This window comes from Sorex fumeus, unplaced genomic scaffold, assembly GCF_029834395.1.
Source record: "Sorex fumeus unplaced genomic scaffold, SorFum_2.1 ptg000070l, whole genome shotgun sequence".
In the NCBI taxonomy this organism is placed as follows: Eukaryota; Metazoa; Chordata; class Mammalia; order Eulipotyphla; family Soricidae; genus Sorex; species Sorex fumeus.
In genome coordinates, this window is record NW_026606127.1 from 11,681,849 (window position 1) to 11,704,078 (window position 22,230).

Here is a 22,230-nt window from a genome sequence, read left to right on the forward strand (position 1 = left end):
CCCAGAGAAAGCCCGGAGATTTCAGTCACAAAACACACATATCCGAATTTTCAGCTGTAATGTTTCAGTGAGAGCCATCCTGAGACGGTGGAAACCAGAGGAGGGCATGGTGGCGATTTTGTATTGTTGGAGAAAGTGGCTGCACTGGGTTCTGGTTGGGTGGGCACCAAACTAACCTGCCTCCCTCCGATTTACCCTAGTGTCTTCAGCCTTTTGCAGTTCCAAGGTTAACTGTGGCTGTTGATATCTTCCAGATTTGTCTATGGGTCTCTGAAACAAGACCAATGCATTAGCTTGTATAGCTGAGCCAGGGGTGGTTTGTTATCATGGCTCCCACATATCTTTAGGGAGTTTAATTTCTCGAGAAACGTAGTCCTGAGTTGTTGGGAGCCAGCCAGAGGCACAGTGGCCATTTGAGGTTATCGGGAAGCATGAAGACACCATCAGACTGTTGATGCACTCACCTGAGGGTACAGGTTGACTTCCTGCAGGCACTGCACAACCAGACTAACAAATATTCATTGAATGAATGAACGAATAATCAACATTTTCAAAATGTGTCTCTTTCTTGCATTTTAGAAGGGTAACTTCTAACAGGAAAATAATCTTCATGGTATAATCAAGACCTACGACTTATTCTTAATATATTTAATAAAAGCTACACATTTTGGAAATTTATACAAAGAAATTCTTTTAAATTATCTGTCTTCATAATTTACTTGTAAATTACTAAGATTTCACTGTTTCTTCCACCGTTCTTAGCATAGAAATTTACAGACAGAATGTGCTAAGTAAAAATTCATTTTGGCACTTCTCTTCAAAGTAGTACTGGAAGTACTTGGAATAGAAAATAGATAAGAAAAAGATATTAAGGGTTTTTCATATATGAAAGGTAGAAACAATCTCTCACTATTCACAGAAGATATCATACTATATTTAGAGAATACTAAAATCTCTACGAAAAAACTCCTAGAGGCAATCGACTTTTATAGTAAAATTGCAAGCTATAAACTCAATACCCAAAATTCTATGGCTTTTTTTATATGCAAGTAATGAGAGAGAAGAAAGTGACATGAAAAAGCAATCCCATTCACAATCGTGCCTCAGAAAATCAAGAACCTTGGAATCAGCTTAACTAAGGAGGTAAAGGACCTATACAATAGGAAATTAAAAAGGACACGAGGAAATGGAAACATATATACTGCTTATGGAATGGGAGAATTAACATTGCCAAATGGCAATTCTCCAAGAACCAGTGTAAAAATTCAACTTGATCCCTCTAAAGATACCCATGACATTCTTCAAAGAAATTGATCAAGCACTCCTGAAATTCACATGGAACAACAAACGCACACGAATAGCTAAAGCAATTCTTGGGGAAAAGACGATGGAGGCATCACCTTCCCCAGCCTCAAACTCTACTACAAACGATAATAATGAGAACAGCATGGGACTGAAACAAAGGCTCAGCTGCAGACCAATGGAAAAGGATTGAATATACTGACACACACACTCAAATATATAATCATCTAATCTTTGATAAGGGAGCAAGAAATGTGAAGTGGAGCATGAGAGTCCTCTTTAACAAACTATGCAGAAAAAACTGGACAGCTACATGCAAAAAAAAAAATGGCTCAGACCTCTACCTAACACCATGCACAAAAGTCAGATAAAAATAGGTCAAAGTCCTCAACATCACACCAGAATCCCTCAGGTACAGCGATGACAAGGTCGGTAAATCCCTCCACGACATTGAAGCAAAAGGTATCTTCAAATATAACACGCCACTTGCCAAGCAACTGGAAACAGAGATAAACAAAGGGAACTATCTTAATTTAAGCAGCTTCTATACCTCAAAAGAAACAGTGACCAGAAACAAAGACTCCACCATGCGGGAAAGATACTCGCAGAAGCCTACCAGGTTCTCTGAGAGTGAGAACTGGACAATCAGAGTTGCTGTCTTCTAAATAAGATCCAGTCTCTGGATGTTGGCTATTGATGGCATTACATGGATCCAGGGGTAGTTCGTGGTTGTAACACTTAATTACTAGAAGATGGGGGATCTGGAAGGAGGGGGCACAGTCTTGATCTGAGCAGCCATGGAGATCTCATCCCCCGGTCCCGCACATTTGGGTTCCTCTTCCAGTTCCTTCATGCATGAGGCTCCGTCAAGCTTGGGAAGAGTGGTCTTAAGCGTACCTATGGCTGGTTGCAGAGGTCTTCAGCTGCCGGGGCTCTGCTCAGTGCGGTGAGGGAATCTCACCACGCCACCTCCAAGAAGCCCCAGTGAGGAAAGCCAGGTGTGAGGTCAGGAGATTGTTGTTTTAGACATATTTGGAATTAATTTTAGATCGAAAAGTACACATCATTGAAAATACTTATGTGCTTAGTAATAAATTACTACACACTTGTTCAATCGCGTCAGAGACCCCACTCTGCTCAGAGAACTAGATTTTTAATTACAGATCCGTTTTGACCATGTGTCATTACTGAGAATCACTATCAGTAGATATGAAACTCACTATACAGAAAGATGCACACAGGTTACTATGAGTCATCTATGTTGTTAATGTGAGTTGGCCATTAAACTTCACTGAGACCCTTTGTTCTGTCCTTTATAGGAGCCACATGATTCTCACCTTCCGTTCAAGTTGAACTTGTAATAAGGTGGAATGAAATCATCAATATGCTTCTCACCTCATTCTTCAGGAGAAAAATCCTACATACATTCAAGGTGGTCAAAGTGCAGACAACACCATCCACCTTTTCCTGGAGATGTATAGGGGACTGAGGTGAGAACAGCAAAAGGCTCTAGTTTAATGGTCTTAATTAAGGTTTCAGGGAACGACATTAAACAACCTCATATACCATCTTCCAAAAGAATTATTTTGTAAAACTGATGCCTAGGGTATGGTAAAAGATAATATGGTAAAAACCATATTTTTCTTTCTGGGACATTAAATTTCTAAATCTATTTATGCATGCTGCTTTGAAATACATTCCTTGATTAGGAATCATTGTCTGCCATAGGAGTGAGGAAGGACAACACTCAAAGTAATAAGAAGAGAAAATATGGAAAAATTAACTCCTACTAAGTTTAACACATTTACTAAAATTGACATGATAAAATGATGAGCATGGTCCTTGCACAGAGATGATATGCAAACTTGTAAAGCATTCCATATTTTTGTTGCAAGAAGAATGACCAGGTCTACTTTAAGCTAAGAAAATCCCCACAAGTACAAAAATTCTACATAAAGAGAGCACAAGTCCCCATCACAACAATCTCTCTCAATGTCAATAGACTAAATGTGCCAATTCAGAGGCACAGAATAGGAAGATGAATTAGAAAACTGAAACCAACGATCTGCTGCCTGCAAGAAACACGTCTGAACAATCAAAGCACCCATGGGCTAAAAGTAAAAGAGTGGGAAATAAGTTTTCAAGAAAATATGACCTCCACAAAGCTGGAGTGGCCATACTAGTATCAGACCACATGGACTTCAGGCTAAAGGTTATCAGAGACAGTGAAGGTCATTTCTTAATGATCATGGGATATGTACATCAGAAAGAACTCACCCTCCTCAATGTATATGATCCTAATGACAGACCAGCAAAATACTTAAAAACAACTTCTAATTGACTTATAGAAAAACATTGATAGCAACACAATACTAGAAGGAGATTTCAACACTTCTTTGTCACTTCTCCATAGATCAAACAGACTGAATCTCAGCAAGGAAATCTTTTCTTTAAGGGAAGTAATGAACAACCATTGGCTTAGAAAAGAAATCAAAGAGGAAATAAAAAGTTTCCAGAAACAAATGAGAATGAGGACACGAGCTACCAGAACTTGTGGGACACAGCAAAAGCAGTGTTAAGAGGAAAGATTATATATCTGCCAGAATTCATCAGGAAGAAAGAAAGGGCCTACATGAATAAATTAGAGCTCAAGATTTTGGAAAATGACCAAGAAAAGTAGTCGAAACTAGGCTGGAGGAAGGAAATAATAAAACTTGTACCAGACATCAATGAGCTAGAATCCCAAAATACAATCCAAAAGACCAATAAAAGCAAAAGCTGGTTCTTTGAGAAAATAAATAAGATCAATAAACCATGAGAAGCCTCTCAATGAAACAAAGAGAAAGAATTCTAATAAATCGAATCAGAAATGCAAAGGGGAGTATCCTAATAGAAAGTACAGAAATCCATAGGATCATCAGAGATTATTTTGAGAATCTTTGCAGCACGAAATGAGAGAATCTTGAAAAAATTTGATAAATTATTGGATTCCAATTGCCTCCCAAGGCTGAACCAAGAAGATTTGGAATACTTGAACCTATCACAAACAAGGAAATTGAAATGATGGTCAAAAGTACACCTGCAAACAGAATCCATGGCCCAGATGGATTCAATATTGAACTACTTCAAACCTTTAAAGAGAAACTGCTTCCAACATTTTTAAGATTATCCAGGAAAGTGAAGAAACAGAAATACTCCCAAATAGTTTTTATGAGGCAAAGATCACCCTAATACTCAAATCGATAGAGATACCACAAAAAAAGAAAATTACAGACCTATTTCCTTGATGAATACAGATACAAAGATTTTCAAGAAAATACCAGCAAAGAGAATCCAGAAACTCAACAAAAGATCACACACTATGACCAAGTAGGTTTATCTTGGGGATGCAAGGATTGCTTAACATTCTCTAGTCAATCAATAGAATACACCATCTCAATAAAATAAAGATAAAAGTCATATGATTATATCAATAGATGTAGATAAAGCATTTGATAAGATCCAGCACCCATTCATGATGAAAAACTCTCAACAAAATTGGAGTTGAAAGTACTTTCCTCAATCTAATCAAAGCAAATTACCACAAACCCACAGCAAGCATTATTCTCAAGGGGGAAAATCCAAAGTCTTGGAGCAGAAATCAATGAAATAGAATCCCAGAATACAATCAGGCACAAAACAAGTTACCCACTCTCACCACTCCTATTCAACATAGTACTTAAAGTACTTGCCATATGATTTCGGTAAAAAAAAAAAAGATATCAAGGGCATCCATATAAAAAAGGAAGAACTCAAGCTTTTACTATTTGGAGATGACATGATACTATACTTATAAAATCCCAAAGAATCTACAAAAAAGCTCCTGGGAACAACAGATTTGTTTAGAAAAGTAGCATATTACAAAATCAATATCTGGTACTCCATCGCTTTCCCATATATTAATAATGAAAGAGAAAAAAGAGATAGAGAAAAACAATCCCATTCACAATAATACCTCAGAAAATAGAGTATAATAGAATCAACTAAAAAGGTTAAGGAACTATACCAAAAAAAAAAAACCTACAAAACACTACTTCACGAAATAAGAGAGTATTATGAGGAAATGGAATCTCATTCCATGCTCATGGATTGAGAGGTTTAACACTGTCAAAATGGCAATACACCCCAAAGCTCTATAAAGATTTAATGCACTTTCTATAAGGATACCCATAACATTTTTCAATTAAATAGATTAAACACTCTTGAAACTCATACAAAACCGTAAACTCCCATAAAGAGCTAAAGCAATCTTTGGTAAAAAGAAGAAGGGAACACCTTCCCCAACTACAAACCCTACTACAAAGTTTTAGTAATGAAAATATCACGATATTCAGATAAAGACAGACCTAAGATCAATGGAATATAGTCAACTATCCTGACGCTGGCCCTCAGATTATTATTACCTAATCTTTCTTAAAGGCTCAAGAAATATGAAGTTGAGCTAGGAAGTCTCTTCAGCAACTGGTGCTGGGAAAACTGGACAGCAATATGCAAAAAAAATGAACTCAGACCTCTTTATAGTGCCAGGCACAAACTCAGAATAAAATGTATTAAAGACCTCACTATCATACTTGAATTCTTAAGATATATGGAGAAAAATGTGGGACGATCCCTTCATGACATTAAAGCTAAGGGAAACTTCTAGAATGAAACACCACTGACCAAGGAAGAGGAAGTGAAGATAAACAAATGAGACTACATTAAACTAAGAAGTTTCTGCAACTCAGAAAAAATGGTGACCATGATCGAAAGACAGTCCACATAATGGGGAAAAATTATTTTTGCAATACCCATACAATTAAGCTCAAAATTCTGACTCCTGTATCATTAAGAACACTAAATAGATCCCGTGAATTTTATTCTTCTTCACATATATTTATTCTAAAATATTTTAGATTTACTTTTAAACCACATGTAAAAAGGTAAAATTATAAGTTTTTTTAAAAATAAAAAATAATCCCTATACATACCCAGGTGCGACCCAAAAAACAAAAAAGCAAGCAAGGAAGCAAGCAAGCAAGAAAGAAAGAGAAAAATTAAAAATTAAAAAATAATGCCGTTTGCAATGCTAAGGATCAATCCCAGATCATCATTCTTTGCGTTTTTGGGTCACACGTGGCGATGCACAGTGGTTACTCCTGGCTCTGCACTCAGGAATTACTCCTCACAGTGCTTGGGGGGACCATACAGGATGCTGGGAATCTAACCTGGGTATGCCGTGTGCAAGGCAAATGCCCTACCTGCTGTACTATAGCTCCAGCTCCCCCCCTCCCCATAATTCATCATCTTGAGTGCCTCAGATTTTTACCTTCCATTTGGAAACTTCATCTTTACATTGACACAGTAAATTGAAACCACAGAACCATTGAATGGCATGTTATAATGGTAGCACCCATGAGCAAACATTGATAACCCATAAGTTGGCATGAATGAATTCTGTCTCAGAGGCTTCACTTCTGAGGATACCTGTCGCTACCTCCTTTCTGTTACGTATCCCAGGATCAGAACCTACATCAGGCCATCAGTAGAAATTGTCCACCCGAAAGCTAGCATTCCACTGGGATCAGAATCCTTGATCCATTTAACTTGAAATTTTTCATTCATGACTTGTTGACCTTGTTTCAGTTGGAGGCATCCAGAGCATAAACTCAGCTTTCCCGTTGTTTCCACAGGAAACCCAAATACCTAAGAATGTTATCATTTCTGACGCCACTGTTACAGATTTTTTGGAATCCCACGGTAAGATACTATCATTAATGTTATAATATTACTGTTCTCTATAGTCCGGTCTCCCCAAATAAATCTCTACCCTCCTCAGTCCAAGTGCAGACTCCAGTGTATAATGATCCTGAACGTACTTATAATAGTTTCACTCAGGTTCTCCCCTAAAGTGCACAAGTTAAGTTCATACCAATCCAAGTTCTTATTCCTAAACTACCAGAGTGGGCTTGTCCTCAAACTTGTGTTCTCCCTTGAAGAAATACCGTGCTTCCTTTCTCTATGTCTCTCTTTGCTTGTTTTGTTAAATGACTGTTCTCGCTTGAACATATATTCCATTCCACCCTACAACTGTTTCACAAGTTTCTAAGAGTTTTTCAATAAAATATATTTTGTTTCACTAAACTAAAATTTTAAAACCCCAGAGCATTCTTAAAACCAATATTTGTATCTTTTAAACCACAAATTTTGAAAATGAAAGGTGGTAAAGCAATGGAATACTACTCAGTTGTATGAAGTGAAATCTTCTTATTATTTGTATATAAAATGTATAACATGAGGAAATTATGTTTATTGACAAAAACCAGGCAGAGAAAGATAGGCATCCTACAAATTCAGGCATATGTGGAATATGGAGAAAACAAATTAAAAAAATAAAATGAGACAGACAAACCTCTAAATATTATTTATATTTTATGATATATAATTCAATTAACAATGGTTTCTCATACACATAATTCCAACATGACACTCCGCATTCTCTCAAAGAACAAACCCTCCCTCTCACCCAATCCCCCAGAATCTCTCCCTCCTAATCCCCTGACCCAATTGTGTGGATCAGTTCTCCCCTTACATTGCTCTTGAACTTTTGTTGCTACCTTGCTGTGTGTCTTTACATCCCACATATGAGAAAAATCTCTCTGTATCTGTTCCTTTCCTTAAGGCTAACTTTACATGCATGATATCCTCTAGTTTCATCCAATGTTGAAAATTACATAATTTTGATCTTTTCAAAGCAATAAAAACAAACTTTAGAATTATGAGACTATTTAGTTACCAGATCGAAAAGTATAATCAAAGTGGAAAAACTGAACAATGGTGAATGACAGAGTAGGCCTTTCAGTAGTGAGTGTAATATGATACATGCAAGTAGATTCTGCATAATCCTAAAATTTATGAAATTCTATAATGTAATTCTATAAGGTAATTTTAAATAATCAAAAAAGTATTTAAATAATTTACATTTATCTATGATTATGACGTATCTTTTGTGTCAAACTATCAGAAATAAAAAGAATGTGAGATAGAGATATGGTGTATCACTATACTTTTAAACAAGAGAAGCGCTAAAAATTTCTGTATCTTGATGAACTCTCATATAAATTGACTCCAAAATCAAATTAATATACTCAAGGAAAAATAAAAGTCAACAAATTTAATCTTTTGCCTTCACTCAGGTTCCCATCTGCTGAACTCTGGCAGATGAAACAATTTTTATTTTATTTTATTTTTTTAAAATTTTTATTACTGAAACACCATGATGTACAGTTGTACATTTACAAATTTTTGTGCTTGGGTTTTGATTATACAATGATCACATGCCCATTCTTCCGCCAGTGCCCATTTTCCACCACCATGTATTCCAGTATCCCTCCCACACCAATCCCCCCCATCCCACCCTGACTCTGTGGCAGGGCATTCCCTTTTGTTCTCTCTCTCCTTTTGGGTGTTGTAGTCTGCAAAAGAGGCATTAAATTGTAATTACGTTCAGTCCATAGTCAGAATTTTTATTTTCAAAGGATTTCTTGTCAGAGGTTTGGCATTCTTTGCTAGCAACCAACTCATTTTCTTCTGCATTTGTTTTCTAGAAATATATACTTATACTAAGACTGATTAGTCATGGGATCAAATTGACAAATGTCCCTGTTTTTACTTCAGTTCTGTTTCCTCATTATCACAAATTATTAGCAGTGGATAGAAAATAACTAGCCCAAAATTCGTGGGGGAAATGGAAATGTTTATGCTTTCCATAGTTTGGAAAATCCCTGTCACTAGTATAGTGATATACATCTAAATTTGTAAACAATATGATTAAGAAGAGGTAAACCATGTCTGCCACTTCAAGGAAGAACGGGCCTTCAGCAAATATCCTTGGTTTCAGAAGGATGGCTCTGGCTTGGATGGTGTCAAACATGAGAGCTGTGAGCTACCTGCAGTTAACACATGCTCTGAGGCTATGTGGTGACACTGCTGAGAAATGTGGCGAGCCCTGATTAGGTAGGGTCATGGTGGAGAATGGAATGATGACAAGAAAAGAGAGCAACAGGACAAGATGATAGATTCCTTTGTATAAAAGTTTTCATCTCTAATATATTAATCTGTGAAAAAGAGAAACAACTTCTTATCATTCTTCCTGGCAATATATTATCCTTACATAGTGCTTCAGGAAAAAAACGCTTCCCTTGTTAGTTATTATAGCCTGAATATCTGTGAGGTCTTTGAACTCTTTCTATGTATACAGTGCTGATGAATGAAACCAATCTCAGTATTTAAGTATCTAAACTGCAATGTTCTCACAATCTAACTCTCTAAACTCTGATGGCTCCAAATCTTCTGAGATCAGCTTTCATCTCTTCCATGATATCCAGGCTTCTCTTCCCAACTGTCAACTGTCCCTTTCTTTCTCCCTCTCTCTACCAACTATGGTCTCCCTGCCAAAATTTGCCAAGACAAGCCTTCTTGAAATATAGACATAAGTTGACTTCTCCTTTTTTTTAAAATTTAGGCAATTTTGATTTTCAAAGTCATTTATATTGGAGATTTGTCATTCAATATTCCAATTCTAATCACACAACCAGTGTCTGCATCCCTCCACCAAAAAATTACCCATTTCTCCTGCATTCCCACTGATTTCCTTGACAAGCACATTTTGAATTTTTACTATTGTACTTTGGATTCCATACTTACCGTAGTCTTGGCATTGGTGGTTAAGACAAACACCTCAACTTTTTCATGCTGGCCTTCCTGGATCAATGCCCACTGACACCATGTAGGGGAAATATATGAGAACAAATCATTAAGCTCCAAATTTTTCAAATAATCTTTAAACAATTCTGATCGAAAGGAAAATAGTGAGAACTGGAGGAGACAACCCCTTGTCAGCCTGCAAAGTCTTTTCATTTTTCCACATTACAAAAGAAGAAATCAGTGAAGGAGGTCTGTCATTAGGCAAGTTAGGTTACCCTGCTGAGGTGTGGTCAACAGGGTGTTTTGTGCTCTTCTCTCCTTCCACCAGAAGTCCCAACCCTATGATTTTTGTCTCTTCAGTCCGCATAAAATGAAAAAGTTTTACCACACAGACATCCATGCAATGAGCCCAGCCAAGGTGATAAAAATAAATTTCAGCAAATTCATAGGTTAGTCATGGTAGTAGAATCTAAATATCATGTTTTTGTATTGAATCTGCAGGAGACACATATTACAAACCTTTTCATGATTCAGTTTCAATCATAGGATATTTTAACACCTAACCTCCACTAGTATACCGTTCCATTGCTAATGTCCCCAGTTTCTCTCCCAAGACTCCCTGTCCCAACCCCAAACTCCACCTGACAGCCTTCTGTCTCTACACTATTGCAGGCACCTCTCTCTCTCTCTCTCTCTCTCTCTCTCTCACACACACACACACACACACACACACACACACACACACATCCTTTGGCTATTATGGATTGTAATAGAGAGAGGGAGAGGTTCTCACGTTTATTCCTTTACCTACTTTCAGGACTCAGTTCTCACCCAGAGTAATCACTTCCAACTATCATTGTCATAGTGGTCCCTTCTTTATTCCAAATGCTTGCCTTCAGCACTTGTGGCAAGCGTCCAACCATTGACCAATTCTCCTGGCCTGTGTTTCTGCTATCCTTGGGTATTAGTCTCATATTCTGGTTTTTTTATATCCAAAAAATGGGGTAGTCCAATCAGTATACCCCTTTCCTTCTGACTGATTTTATTGAACATGATATTCTTCCCTGTACATCCATTTATAAGCAAATTTCATGATGTCAGTTTCCTGCCAACTGCGTAGTATTCAATTGTGTAGGTATAACATAGTTTCTTCTGACTATTGTGAATAGTACTGCAGATGGTATTTCTGTTATAAATATCATGTTTAATGTAGCTTACATAGGAAAATACTTCCCAGGTTCCAAACATACAGAATTCACTCACTATTTATTTTTTTAAAAAATATAATTTATTATGATGCTTTCTAAAAAACGGAAGCTATTAACAAAAACTCAGGGAAAGCATATTCTATAAATGCCAAAAATAATAACCTTAAAAAAGGACAACAGCTCCGTGTTCTTGCTCTTCAAAAGTCCATGTGTTTCTTGATATATTGTCAATATCTTTCTATAGCCTTAAAATTCTTCAACTTCATTTCTAAACACTATTTTAAGTTATATTAATATAATAGGTGTAGTCAGCTTTATAGAATATTTATTTAATTCTTTCATATTTTACATAAACAACGTTTGAATTAACCATAGCACAGTAGCACTGTCCTCCCATTTTTCACTGATTTGCTCGAGCAGGCACCAGAAACGTCCCTATGGTGAGACTTGTTGTTACTGTTCTTGGCATGTCGAATACTTCACAGGTAGCTTGTCAGGTTTTGCCATGAGGGAGGGTTACTCTCAGTAGCTTGCCGGGCTCTCTGAGAGGAGGAGAGCAACCAAACCCAGGTTGGCCACGTGTAAGGCAAACGTCTTACCCACTGTGCTATGGCTCCAGCCCATATATATATTTATACATATATATGTGTATTTACACACACATACATATCTATATATTCCTCTTACACGGCTCTTAAGCTCCAACTCATATTTCTTCCTCCTCCAATTATTTACTACTTCTCTCCCCATACTTGGGGCTCAACTAATTTTCTGAATCCCCTCAGATGCATTTCTGAGGCCATGATAAAGGAATGCACAACACATACATGCAAGGAAGGCACAAAGCATATGTAGATAAATTTCATATGGACATATAATTGTGATGACAAGTTTACAAACTGTATTCCCTTCAAGTACAGAGTTCCTGATCTCCATGCACTGTCAAATATCCAGCTACTGTCCACAATTAACTAACAACACTCCCCTACCCATTTCAGTCATTTACTTCCCCTCTTATAAGGACGATTTTGATGTCAGAGTGCAAAGGTTTGATTTTGCTTTTGTTTATTGGTCAATTTAATTTTTTTCTTTATATTCCAGAAACAAATCAAATATTTTTTTAAAAAAATAAAGGACAGGAGGTGATATCAGGCAACAAATGAATAGTTGATGTGGTTGAGAATCAGCAAGAGATTTCCAGGTCAGTGTGAGGAATGGAACATCCAGTTGTCCTTCCCAGCATATTTCCAAAGGGCTGTCTTGGAGCAGGGTACATGGTGGGAAGAACCGCAGTACAGTAGTAGTGCTTGAACATATAGGGGCCTATGTTCTTCATTGAAAATGTAATGGTATTGACCTCCATTGCAAACCACAACACCCTAAAACAAAGAAAAAGCAAAAGTGAATGCGCTGAGTTGGGGCAAAGTGGGGGAGATGGGGGGTGGGAGGGACACTGGGTTCCTTGGTGGTGGAGAATGGGCACTGGTGGAGAGATGGGTACTTGATTCTTGTAAAACTGAAACCCAAGTACAAAGGTATGTAAGTCTACAACTGTACCTCATGGTGTTTCACTAATAAAAGTAAATAAACAAAAACTAAAAAATTAAAAGTGCTATCAGCTGGTATAAGAAAAAAATGTAATGGTGTTGTCTAGATTAAATCAAGCTCATTTTTAGCTATAGGATGCTATGATTCAGCTTTGATTCACTGATTGATACTTTGAAATGTCCCAGTCCATCCTCATTCAGAGAAGTCATTTATTTCTTCGAGTATTGATTTGTACAGGGAATTTCTCAGAAAATTCTTTATATAATGTATATTAAGGGACTCAATGATAATGTTCTTATTACCATTTTCAAAGAATACAAAAATACACTTTTAATAAGATTTTCTTGGTTCTCTATATAAAAGATAAATGACAACAATTAAGTTTAACTCAATATTTTCTAAAGCGCATTACATTAGTACTTGAAAAGTAATTTTAAAAGACTCTGGGAGAGGGGAGGAGGAAAAGTCATGGATCTATAAGGATTAGTGCATGTCTTTGGGTGTGTGGGGCATGGGAGTGTGTAGAAAAGTTGAGATCACACTCAGCTATGTGATCTAATTTCTATATATCTATTCTCTAGATACCAGCGATATATTCACACAGGTGTATTCATATGACTATCATGTACACTAACCCTTTATCATGTACATTCACCTAATCCCGAAGGCTTCACCGACATGGCAGCACTGAGAAGGATGAGAAAGGAGAGGCCGACAAAATCTCAAGGCCGACCTAGGCTGCCACAACGAGGAAGACAAAATTGATTGTCTGTACTTTCAATGCACGTACTCTAGCATCAGATGCATCCATCGAGGACCTGATGGTACAAGCGCGAATGATCAAGTACGACATCATTGGTCTGACCGAGACAAGAAGGCACGAATCTCACCATGCCGTTTTCGACACTGGAGAATAATTGTTCCTCGGAATTTGCGATAAAAGAGGGGTTGGAGGCGTCGGTGTCCTTGTCAACACAAACTTGGCCAAGAGCATTGATTCATTCGAATGCCTAGCAACCCGAATAGGATTTTGACATTTGAATAGATGTGGCTCACTGCCTGCAGTTTCTATCTGAGTTGTCTACGCACCAACATCTCATTATGATGAAAGAGAAACCGAGAAGTTCTACATGGAACTAGAGAAGTTCTATAAAGAAGACCACACCTTCTACAAGATCATTGTGGGTGATTTTAATGCCAAGATAGGACCGAGAAGATCAGCTGAAGAACTTCACATCGGGACCCATGGCCTAGAATGGAACGAACAGGGTGAGAGACTGTCTGAGTTCATCATGTCGACCAAGACCATTCATGGTAACTCACAGTTCCAGAGGGCAGAATCTAAACATGGACATGGGAGTCTCCCGGTGGACGATTCCACAACGAAATAGACCACATCATATTCAATCGACGGTTTTGCCTGACTGATGTTGCTGTTGTCCCAAAATTTCGAACGGCATCGGACCACCGTCTCCTTTGTGCAAAATTCTACTTCACAGAGTGGGGAGAAAGGGCTGCAAAGTTCAAAAAGAGAACTCCCAGAATGACCACACACTGGGAACTCTTTGGTACTATTGCAACAACATGGGAAGATGCCATTGTTGACAACAATGACGAGGAATATGATCGACTGGTTCAGCACCTCCATGAATGTGCGAGGAACGCCAAGAGAGAGATAGCCAAAAAAAATCGCCTATCTTCGAAAACTCTTGAGCTAATTCGTCAGCGTGGTTTGGCGCATGCCTCAGACAATCGCAAGCTAATGTCTGAGCTTGCAAAGCAGTGCAGAGATGCAATCAAGGAAGACCTCAAAGAGAGAAGAGCAGAAGTACTGGTAGATGCGGCAGAAGCCGGGAAAAGTATTCGTAAGGCCCGCCTGTCCTTCGCCAACTATAAGACCAAGATGACTGCCCTCCGATGTCCTGATGGATCCATCACATCCTCCAGAACGGCAATGGAGAAGATTACCTATGACTTCTACTCAAATCTCTTCGATAGCCATGTCCACTTGCCGACATACCAAATTCCACAGGATGGATATGTCATTCCCAACGTTCTCCCTTCTGAAATCCAACACGCCATTTCATTGGTAAAGAAACAAACAGCACCCGGCCCAGACAAGGTCAGACCTGAACAACTGAAGAACCTGCCATCAGTACTCATCAATACACTGGCTCGGCTCTTCACTCGCTACCTGTCTGAATGCAATGTTCCTTCCCAATGGAAAACCAGCAGGACCGTACTACTGTTCAAGAAGGGAGACATCCATGACATTGGCAATTATTCCGATCTGCCTATTGTCTGTCATCTACAAGTTGTTCACTCAAGTCATCCTAAATAGGATTGGCAGAACACTAGATGAAGGACAACCATGCAATCAAGCAGGGTTCCGCAAAGGATTCAGCACCATCGACCATATCCACACAATAACCAAGCTCATTGAGGTTTCTCGAGCATTCAATATGCCGCTCTGTTTGACGTTCATTGATTTAAAGAAGGCCTTTGATTCTGTTGAGACGGAAGCGGTCATTGAAGCCCTAGCCAATCAGGGCATACAAGCCCAATACATCAGGATCCTCCATGAGCTGTATTGCGGATTCACTACCAGGATCTCAACATTCTACAAAGAAGTGATCATTGATGTCAAGAGAGGGGTTCGGCAGGGTGATACCATTTCACCAAAACTCTTCAGTGCCACCATCAAGAACATCATGCGACGACTGGAATGGGAAGGAATGGGAGTGAAGATAGATGGTCGGCAACTACACCACCTCCGCTTTGCTGATGACATTGTTTTAATAACACCAAACATCAGCCAAGCGGCACAAATGCTGGCCGACTTTGACCGTGAATGTGGAAAGGTAGGACTACAGCTGAATCTCACGAAGACAATGATTATGAGAAACAGCCTTGTTCCTGACGCCCCATTCGCTCTCAATGGAACGACCATCTCCGAATGCAACAGCTATGTGTACCTAGGTCGAGAGGTCAACATGACAAATGATCTTGCACCCGAGCTGAGCAGGAGGAAGAGAGCGGCTTGGAAAGCCTTCAAGAACATCGAAGAAATAGCTAAGAGGATGAAGAACCTCTGGCTCCGGGCACATCTCTTTGATTCCACTGTTCTTCCTGCATTAACATATGCCTCAGAGACCTGGGCCCTAGGCAAACAGGATGAGAATGCTATTCAGGTCTCCCAAAGAAGAATAGAAAGAGCTATGCTTGGAATATCACGTTTCACTCAAATGAGAGAACGAATCCGGAGTTCTGACATCCATGGATGATCAAGAATCAGGGACACTGTCTCATTTACCAAGGTGTCGAAAATCAGATGGGCTGGTCACGTAATGAGATTTAAAGAGGACCGCTGGACTAGAGCTGTTACCGACTGGATTCCATGGGATGTCAAAAGACCGCGTGGCCGCCCACCTTCCAGATGGTCAGACTTCTTCGTCAATATCATGAACAATTGGTTTGGGGCCATTCATGTTTCTGGAGCGAACAGATGCCGTTGTGCTACACTAGCACGCGACAGGGACAAATGGAGACGTTACTGGCGTCTGCTCATGCAAATCGACGACTAATGGAAAGTTAAGTGATTAAGTGATTAAGTTCCAATTTTTTTATTTTTAATTTCTAAATTTTTATTACTGAGACACCATGAGGTACAGCTGTAGACTTACAAATTTTTGTGCTTGGGTTTCAATGTTACAATGATCAAATACCCATCCCATCACCAGTGCCCATTTCCAACCACCAATGGGCCCCAGTCTCCCTCCCATCTCCCATTCCCTCAACCCACCCAGACTCTGTGGCAGGCCATTCCCTTTGGTTCTCTCTCTCCTCTTAGGTGTTGTGGTTTGCAAAAGAGGCATTGAGTGACAATCATGTTTGGTCTATATTCTATGTTCAGCATGCTCTCCAATCCTGGGAGGATCCGCCCAACACCCTTTATTTGGTGCTCCATTCTCTATCTGAGCTGCCTTTTCTGCTAGCGTTTGTGGTTGGTCTCCAAGCTATGAAGAAAAATTCCTGACACTAACCTCGGCCACTCTTGGAGTTGGTTTCCTATTGTGTTATTTTATGTTCTCCGGGTGAATGCAATCTGGCTCTGTCTGTCCCTCTCTTTCTGACTCGTTTTGCTTAACATGATACTCTCCATGTAGTACCACTTGTATGTAAATTTCATTACTTCATCTTTTCTAACCCCTACATAGTACTCCATTGTGGCAATGTACCAATGTTTCTTTAACCAGTCTTCATTTATGGGGCACTCAGGTTATTCCCAGATTCTGGCTATCGTAAAGAGTGTGTGCAGCTCACTCTTATGGCTGGGGACACAACAGGGGTTTTGCTTCTGACTGCTTTAATATGGGAATTTTTGAAATTTTGAAATTGACCTCTCTGAAAGTATTGTTGCTCAAGCAGTGCGGTTTCTGCCAGAATGCCTGTTTCGTCCGAAATCTCTCAAATTTTTCATTTGAAATCTTATTTTTTTCCTTAAAATTTTTAAATTAAATGCACAATTACACAGATACACAGCTACAAAGTTGTGATTGAGTTTCCATCATAGTGTTCCAACACCCATTCCTTCATGATAGTGTACATTTCCAACCTCTAATGTCCCCATTTTCCCTCCTGCCACCCACCCCCAGCCAGCCTCTGTGCTCTATGGCAGACACTTTTCTTCTCTCTCTGACTCTGTCTGTCTGTCTGTCTCTCTCTGTCTCTGTGTCTGTCTGTCTCGCTGTCTGTCTCTTTCTCCTGCCCTCCCCCATTCTTTCCTTTTGCACATTATGGTTTGCAATACAGGTACTGAAAGGTTATCATGCTTATCCTTTTCCTCCTTTCAACACTCAGTTCTATATGTGACCTTCAGTTTAAATCCCAAGCCATTTTCAGATTGGTACGAAACACTAAATCAATTTCTGAAAGAAGATGGCACCAAACCCATCCAAGAGACCCTGCCGCTGAGCTGCTCTTCCTGCCTAAAGACGTCTCTCTGGCTTCTTGAAAGAACAACAAGGGGAGAGGCCAAGTCCCGGACCTAAGCAAACAGAAGAGAGGAACAATTATCTAAAAAAATACCAAAAGAGGCATTGAGTGGCAATCATGTTCGGTCTAGAGTCTAATTTCAGCATGCATCTCCCATCCTAGGAGGATCCTCCCAACACCCATTATATGGTGGTCCCGTTTCTATCAAAAAAATAATAAAAAATAAAAAAATACAAAAACAATCAGTTTTGATTCACTTGAAATATGGAAATTCTGAATTTCCCGAGTAAGAGATTTTCCCTGGCTTCACTGAAAGGCTTAAAAATTAAATTGCATAAAATAGCTTTGTAATGGCCCATCTTATGGTTATTCAATTAAAAAATAAATGAATAAAATATAAATAACTCATAAAGATTAAAACTGCCACACCAAATACATGCACCTTGATTTGAAACAGATAACTCACATTTGAAAAGAGAGAGAGAAAGACTAAAACAAAGTGAAAAAAGCAATGACTCCTTAGGAGGTCATATATATAGTAATTAACGTGGGAGGAGGTAGTGCTGGAACATACGAAAAGGTATTTAAGATTCAAGGATTCACACCCCAAGATCTTATTGCAAAATTATGAAAATATACATAACTATTAAACAATACCCACAACCATGTATGGTAAGACTCTAAATTAGATACCAATTATTTATTCACACAGATGTATTCATATGCCTATCATATGCACTAGTGAGATCAACGGAAATAATTCTTAGCACTGACATTCTTGGACACTTAAGTAGTAATCAGGATTTTATGATTAAGTTGTTATGATTTCATCGGCAGTGTTTGATTCCTTAACCAACCTTGAATGTTTTTAAAAGACCAAATACAGGAATATTAATTCATTTTTAATTTAATATAAAATATGCTGAATTTCCATGTTAAATGGAGATGGATATCTTTTTCAATAGTCTATTTGGGACACTGTCCTTGACTTCTTCTATTAGGAACTGAATATGGTACACTATAATCTCTAATTCCATCCCTAGTCCTCGCTATTCTACTTCTACTAATCAAAACAAACTTCACTTTAGATCTAGTTTTTCGGAATCTCAACTAAACTTATAGTAAAAAAATAAGTCTGATCAAATACTTCTGTTATCCAGCAGCTGTTTAAGATGCTTACACAAGTGAAAAGAATATTGAGAAAGAAATGGACACTCCAAAGTGTCATTGAATTATGCAAAAAAACATGTTGTAATTGACCATATGAAAGAAAGAAAATTAAAGTAAATTCCTTGGTAAGTTCTGGTAGTCTTGGAACCATGTTGCCCATGGGGTAATCAGCTAGCAAAGTCTTCCTTAATTTGGATGTTCCTTGTTCACATCCCTGATATCACTCTTTTCCTCTCAGATCCCGTTCTCAGTAAATCATGTGCTGACCAGATCTTTTGTTTCAAGCTTTGTTTTCAGAGGAACCCAAATGTCAAGTCCTTCCTTTTGCACTTATTGTCTCCTTTTCCATCATTTCAGACTTTTCTCTCAGCATTTTTTCCTCACTGAATACAACTTTCCTTCAAGGGAGTTGAAGTTTGTTAGTTTCGAGAGTTTACTGGGATCATTTTCCTCTAGCCACACATGAAAGTTAGTAAAACACTATTCAAGTTGTTGTGTTCCCAACCACTCAACTACCCTTTCCTGGGAAAATTTGTTTGCAGTTTATTCTCAGTGTGTCAGAAACTGCATTCGTTTTCCTTCATTTCCACAAAAGTAGTTACTGGTACCAAGCAGACTTAATTAAATATATGTTCCTGTTAACCCACTTGCATTTGGGATCCATGTGAACACCTTTCACCTGGCTTTTATGAAAGGTGGTCATTCAGTTTGCTTTTCTGGTGGCATTCTATTTCTCATTATTCCTCTCCACAGCTAAGTAACGTGAAAATACAAACTTTCGTAAATGTTATGATTGAAAGCTCCAGAAGGAATGACCGCCCTTTCAGCTCTCTCGGTCTTATATGTAACCTGTTCTTTGGAACCTATCATGTTTTCATATTTTTGTTTTGCTTATCTTTTTCAAAAAACATTAACGTAATTAAAACACATCTACCAACTCTCCTATGATGATCACCAGCTGTGCAGTTCCCTACCCTTCACGCTTTCCTTGCCATCCATCCATCCATCACCCCATTAACTCTCCTAGGACCATCTCTTTCCACCACCAACTTCCAGGATCAAGGTTAAGCGGTACCAACCGCTTTGGGAGTGGTGACCTAGTGCGCATGTCTTAGTCCGGTACATCCCCCAACACAGTCCCAACAACACTTATAACGTTGGTTCTTGTGTGAGCTGCAGTTAAACGCGATGTGTAGAGAAGGCTACAATCACCAGGGACCATGGAAGACCACAGTGCAGCCCCTCAAGATAATATAATTTGAGCTCCCCCTGCTAGAAATGTCCAGATGCCATTGCCTGAAAGCAGGCTTGACCACAGCGGGGAGTTTACAAATGCAAAGACTTACAGAGGCAATGAACCTCATTGTTGATACTAGCTAGCAAAGTGTCACCGTGATAGCGACTCTGAATATTGTTGGGAATAAGGGAAATGGTGCAGGTAGGGGTGCTGAACAGAGGGCCAGAGGACATGGTGACTTATCTCTGCATCTCCCAGGAGCTCATCTTCAGGCTTCATGCTGCAACTGTTCTCTTGGCTTGGTCCCTGTTAAGAGTCATCCTTGAATGACTCTGAGGGCGTTTACCACTCATCTGGAAGGTTCATTCCCCAGTGTATGTGTTCACAACCCCCAGGCATCATTTATGATTAGACCACCCAAACCTTTTAGAGATGTGTCTCAAATTTCATTATTTTCCAAAAGTGGCCCTGAGGCATAAACACAGCCTCCATGAAAGAATTTTAACTTTATTTCGGGTCACCTTTGACTCATCTGCCTTCTTTAGCCTATTCCAATTTTTTTTCTTTTAATCCTAATCCCCAGATTGTGTCATTTCTCCCATTTTTTTTTTTTGGAGGACACCAGGGAAGGGGCATACTTGACTGTGCTCTGGTCTTACTCCTGGCTCTGCGCTCAAGTTTCACATCTGGTGGGTCTCTGGGGACCCTAAAGGATTGCAAGAATTGAACTGGGTCCTTCTTGCTTGCAGAGCAAATGCCCTGTCAGCAATACTATTCCTCTGACTCTACCCCACTCTTCATCAGGCCCATGCAATTTCTTATGGGCTTTAGAACCCTGGACCAAGTATATCTTTCTTAGAGTCTTGTGTATTCCTCCTTTGTCCTCTCTATAACTTCCTATTCTTTCCCATGCCATCCTTCAACCCCTGGCCTCTCCCCAAAACAACCACAGCTTCTCAAACTTCATAACTTTTATTAACAACCAATTAACTATGATGCATCTCTTCAATTTGTTAAAAATATATTAGAATAAATAAAATTTGTATGGCATTTCCGTGTTTGTCTAAGGTAACCATCTGGTACCTAAAGTGGTACCCACCATTCCAGCTATTGGTCACTGGTCACTTGACATGATGTTTCAAATTTGTTTACAAACACCTGCATGGGAACCCCAAGATTCTACCAGCTGTTGGTTGGTTTGATGAGAGAATGATGTCATAAAATAGGCAGTTGAAAGGTTGAGGCTTGCCAATCAGATTTCCAAGAAGAATACCGGATTGGGTAGAGAGAGAGGTAGAATGAAGCAGGCTAGGGAGATGGAATCCTACAGTACAGTTATAACAGTTTCACTTTCCTCAGACTCTTACGTTAGAAAAATACTCCCATTATACTCAAGAGCTTACATATTTCATTAATAAATCAAGAAAATTACTAAGTAATCATTTATATTGCACTGTTCACCAACATCATTATGTCTTATTATTAGTATATTTTATACAACGTTTACAGCACAGTGGGTAGGGCATTTGCCTTGCAGGAGGCCAACCCAAAGTTTTATACATGCAAGCCAAGTGCTTTAGCCCTGAGCCACATACCCTGTCATCAGTAAGTTAGCTTTTAACTACAGATCTTAAGTAAACAATCAGAAAAATAGACAAATATATATATAAATGTTCACATAAATATAGACTTAGCAGTACAACATTACAATTATAAAAAACTCAAAAATTTTATTGTCACTGAAATTTATTTTTTGAAAATTATACTTGTATATACACTAATATAAATACATAATTTAAAGACTCCAAAGAAATGTACCTTCATTTTACTTGTATGTTTCTTGTGGTTCTATTTCTTCTTAATATAGTTATCTCGCGAACAACACAAATTTGAACTTCTATATGATTTTTTTTCAATAATTATATTTTGAAACATTTTTGGACATTGGTATTGATGTGGAATAATTAAAGATGATCAGTATATCCTAGAATAATCAAAAATCTAAGAAAATTATGCCATGCATGTATAAAATATATGCAGATAATT

The 22,230-nt window shown here is 38.6% G+C and overlaps 1 pseudogene; it reads left to right on the top strand.

Moving 5' to 3' along the window:
• Positions 1–3,095: 3,095 nt before the first annotated feature.
• On the top strand, positions 3,096–3,189 carry LOC130037171 (uncharacterized; annotated as a pseudogene).
• The last annotated feature ends 19,041 nt before the right edge of the window (positions 3,190–22,230 follow it).